The sequence below is a fragment of the Babylonia areolata genome, chromosome 10 (assembly GCF_041734735.1).
Source record: "Babylonia areolata isolate BAREFJ2019XMU chromosome 10, ASM4173473v1, whole genome shotgun sequence".
NCBI classification, from domain to species: Eukaryota; Metazoa; Mollusca; class Gastropoda; order Neogastropoda; family Buccinidae; genus Babylonia; species Babylonia areolata.
In genome coordinates, this window is record NC_134885.1 from 37,150,301 (window position 1) to 37,155,207 (window position 4,907).

General features: G+C 44.7%; 1 protein-coding gene across 1 annotated transcript in view; it reads right to left on the reverse strand.

Annotated features, from left to right (window-relative positions):
* Positions 1-4,642, reverse strand: part of LOC143286576 (uncharacterized) — a 22,618-nt gene extending 17,976 nt beyond the window's left edge. The window contains exon 1 of the mRNA XM_076594191.1: positions 4,520-4,642. The gene's annotated coding sequence lies outside the window, so the exon portion shown is untranslated. The remainder of the gene's footprint in view (positions 1-4,519) is intronic.
* Positions 4,643-4,907: the final 265 nt, after the last annotated feature.

Genomic DNA, 4,907 nt, shown 5'->3' on the forward strand with positions numbered 1-4,907 from the left:
TGCTGCCGAAGGAATACGGCGAGACATTGACAACAACAGAAAGAGTGGGTTGTTGCCAGTGACTATGGCGATTAACGGTTACGTGAAGTGAAATGGGGGTGTGGGGGCGTGGGGGGATGGCGGGCGTTTCTGACACTTACAACGATATCGGAAAGGGTGGTGAAGGGTATAAGGGTAGGGGGGGAGGGGTGGCGGGGTGGTGGTGGGGGGGGTGGTTAACGAGAAAGGCAGTTTGACATTCAGGACAAAATGTTTTCTCCACTCCACTTAACACACACACACACGCGCGCATGCGATCACGCATTCAAGCATTCATACACACACACACACACACAAATACGCGCGTGCACGCACGCATGCACACGCACACGCGCGCGCACATACAAATACACACACACAACACACACACACACACACACACACACACACACACACAATCCCTCAAACTTTTTTTTTCCGCAACTAACGAACCAACCAACCGACCAACTAACCAACCAAATCCTCCAGGTCATTAGCGATAAACCAAAAACACAAAAAAAGGGGTGGGGGGGAGGGGGGGAAACTGGAAACAAGCGATTTGGTACGTCGCCAGCCCAAAGCCATTACAATAACACTTATCACCACCCACATCCCCCCCACATACCCACCAACTCACCACCCACCCACTTAAATCTGACACACCTCCCCCCAACTCCATACCCACCAACGCACCCACCACACACACACACGCGCCCTCCCCTCCCCCCCCTCCCGCCCCCCCCCCCCCCCCCCCCCCCCCCCCCCCCCCCCCCCCCCCCCCCCCCCCCCCCCCCCCCCCCCCCCCGCCCCCTCCCCCCCCCACCCCCCACCCCCCCCCCCCCCTCTCCAGGCCGTGATAAGGGTGATTGACATACTTAATGGAAATACACCGTCGTAAAACTCTTTAACAACAAATCGAACATTGATAGGTCACAGGGAGAATTTGTGACAGACGGGAGTTGCTGACTGAAGGTGTTGCTATGTCTGTAGTGTTAACTGTAAGTAAGTCTGTGGAAAATGAAATAAATGTATTGCGAATTATGTTATGTTATGATACATTATGTTCGTGTGCTGGTTCTGATGGGTTAAAAAGTGGGCTGGGGTTTTTTTGTGTTTTTTTTTTTTCATGACATGACTTATGACGTTTCTGGAGTAACGTGACGTGAGGCTTCGGTTAAGCATGACTTTTCTGTAATTCGACTTGTAACAATCAGTGAGTTTCCCTTTTTTTTTTCTTTTTTTTTTTTTCTTTTTTTGCTTATTCAAACATATTAGGGGGCCATGATTTAGTAGTTTTAGACTCTGGTGACAGAAAAAAAACAAAAACGAAAACTAAACAAACAAAAAAAGAAGAAAGAAAGAAAAGGAATAGAAAAAGAAATAAACTGATTATCAAATGCATGAACAGATAATGAAAACCCAGAGTGAAGCTTTATCTGATTTCTTTTCTCTTTTTTCTCTTTTTTTTTCTTTCTTTTTTTTTCATACAGTGAAGGCTATATTTTTTCATGAAACATTTTCATCATCAAAAAGTTCCTTTTTTTTTTTTTTTTCTTTCTTTTTTTTTTTTTTTTTTTTTTTTACATATATCGCACAAATTCTCTGTTAGCAACATGACATCATAATTATGACATTAGGTAATCGCAATGCACTCGGATAACAGATTGCGATTTTTTTCTTTTTTCTTGTTTTTTTTCTTTTTTTTGTCCGCCTGATACAAAAAAAGGAACAAAACATACCGACCGAGAAAGAAAACTAAACGCACCTGATGCCTGCTGCATTGCTTGGCTCTAACTTTTTGACAGTTACACTTGACTAAATGCCTACGTTGACCGAACTACGCCATTGGTCAGTTCCATACTACGCACAGTTAGTAGCGGGTTACGACCATACTAGGCTCTTCCGTCCGAGCAATGCAACTGGCTCCTGGACCACACACACGTATACCTACTAACTCATCTACGTGTTAAGGCTGCTTCGTCATTCGTAAACATATTCTTCTAACTTCTTTTAAACAACATCCCCCACGCCCCCCGCCCCCCCCCCCCCCCCCCCCCCCCCCCCCCCCCCCCCGACACCCCTGCACCCTTCCCCCCCCCCCCACACACACACACACACCCCACCATCCCCCCAAAAATAAACAATAAATAAATGAATAAATAAAACAATGGAAGGGACGGAGGGTGGGGAAAAGCGAGGCTTGTGGGGAGAAAGAAGCGAGACATGTGGGGAGAAAGAAGCGGGGAAAGGGAGAAAGAAGCGGGGGTGGGAGAAAGAAAGAGAGGGAGAGAGAGAGAAGTGGAGAGGGGGAGGGAGGAAAGAGAAAGGAGAGAGGGGGGACAGAGAGGGGGGGGGTGAGAGAAAGGGGGGGGAGAGAAAGAGAGTGGTGAGAGAGAGAGGGTGAGAGAAAGAGAGAGGGGTAGGAGAAAGAGGGAGGGTGAGAGAGAGAGAGGGTTGAGAGAGAGAGGGGGGAGAGAGAGGGGGAGAGCGAGGGGGGAGTGAGAAAGAGAGAGAGGGGAGAGAGAGAGGTGAGAGAGAGAGGGGTGAGAGAAAGAGAGAGAGGGGAGAGAGAGGTGGGGTTTGAAATAGGAGAGAGAGGGGGTGAGATAGAGAGAGTGGAGAGGGAGGAAAGTGAGAGAGCGGGGAGAGAGAGGGGGAGAGAGAGAGAGGGGGAGAGAGAGGGAGGAGGGTGACAGAGGGGGGGGAGAGAGGGGGGAGAGAGAAAGAGAGAGAGGTGTAAGAGAGAGGGGGGTGAGAGAAAGAGAGAGAGGGGAGAGGGGAGTGAGAGTGTGGGGAGGGAGGAAAGAGAGAGCGGGGAGAGAGAGAGGAGAGGGGAGAGAGAGGGGGGAGGGGAGAGAGAGGGGGGGAGAGAGAGGTGGGAGAAAGAGAGGGGAGAGAGAGAGGGGGGAGAGAAAGGGGGGAGAGGTGGGAGAGAGAAAGAGAGAGGGGAGATAGAGGGGGGTGAGAGAGAGGGGGTTGAGAGAAAGAGAGGGGAGAGAGAGGGGGAGAGAGAGAGAGAGAGGGGGGGTAGAGAGAGAAGGGGTGAGAGAGAGACAGAGATAGTGAGAGAGAGCGAGAAAGGGGTAGAGAAATAAAGTGTAGAGTGAGTGAGAGAAAGAAAAAAAGAAAGAAAGAAAGAAAAGAAAAGACAGCAAGAACTGAAGAAAGAAAGAGACAGAAAAAGAGTCAGACAGAAAGAAAGAAAATTAATGAATGAACTGTCAAATAAATAGATACATGTATACATTATGAAAGAGAGAGAGAAAGAGGGAAAGAAAGAAAGAAAGAAAGAAAGGAAGGAAGGAAGGAAGGAGGAAAACAAATTAAAAAATAAAAAAAAAGAAATGAAAGAGAACCAACAACATCAAACAATACAATAAGTATATGTATGTAGAAAAGCAATCAAATAGATAGGCCATAACGAAAGGAAGAAAGGAACAAATTAAGAAACAACGGAACAAAGGAAGAGAGGAAGAAGAAACAATGGAAGAAAGGAAGAGAGGAAGAAGAAACAATGGAAGAAAGGAAGAGAGGAAGAAGAAACAATGGAAGAAAGGAAGAGAGGAAACAACGGAACAAAGGAAGAGGGGAAGAAAAACAACGGAACAAAGGAAGAGAGGAAGAAAGAAACAATGGAAGAAAGGAAGAGAGGAAGAAAGAAACAAAGGAAGAGAGGGAGAAACAAAGGAAGAGAGGAAGAAACAAAAGAAGAAAGGAACAAAGGAAGAGAGGAAGACAGTAAGGAAGAAAGGAAGAAACAACGGAACAAAGAAAGGAACAAAGGAAGGAAGAAAAAAGGAACAAAGGAAGGAACAAAGGAAGAAAAGAAAGGAACAAAGAAAGGAACAGAAGAAAAACAAGGAACAAAGAAACAAAGGAAGAGAGGAAGGAAGAAAGGAACAGAGGAAGAAAGGAACAAAGAAAAAGGAACGGGGGAACAAAGGAAGAGAGGAAGAACAAAGGAACAAAGAAACAAAGGAACAAAGAAAGGAACGGAGGAAGAAAGGAACAAAGAAACAGATGAAGAAAGAAAGAAACAAAAGAACAAAGGAAGATAGAAAGAAAGAAAGAAATAAAGAAAGAAACAAACTAACATACAAAGAAACAAAGGAACAAAGAAAACCAAAAAGAAAAAAGAAAAGACAGAAACAAAAACAGCAAACAAATAAAATAAAAAAAGAAGAAAATAATGTAGAAGCATAAACAAAAACTAAACAATCAAAGAAAAGACAGGCCACATATTTATCAGTGATTCAGTAGATAAATGAACAAATATAAATAATCGGTAAACAATCAAACAGATATACAAACGATCAAATAAACAAAATCAAATAGATAAATAAATAAATAAATAAATAAACGATCAAATAAACAATCAAATGAATAAATAAATAAATAGGCAACGGGGGAAAACACTAGAGAGAGAGAGAAGAAGAAGAAGAAGAATATGGAGAAGAAGAAGAAGAAGAAGAAGAAGAAGAGAGAAGAAATTGCCACTCACAAAACAACAGCTTTCGGGAAGTACAACCTGAATGAAGGCCCCTCACACTACTAGCTGTTTAGCCCCACAGCTGACGATCGATTGTGAGCTGATTGTTGCGAGTCGGCTCCTGTGTTTGCTTCCACAGTCACTGCGCGCACGCTTCGTTCAATTTTCGCCACGCAGACCATGTTCGTTAGGAAACCGGAAGTCAGTGAAAAGTTCAGCCCCTTCACTCTGGGACGTCCGGGTAAGGCAACATGGCGACTCTGTCTGTCTGCTGAAACTGAAAGTGCGCTTGACTCCATTGGATTTTGTTTTCGGGTGTTATTGTTGTTGTTGTTGTTGTGTGAAGTAGTCTTCAATTTAACGTCTTTCCGCTTTTTATTAGACGAAAAAGAAGAAGAAA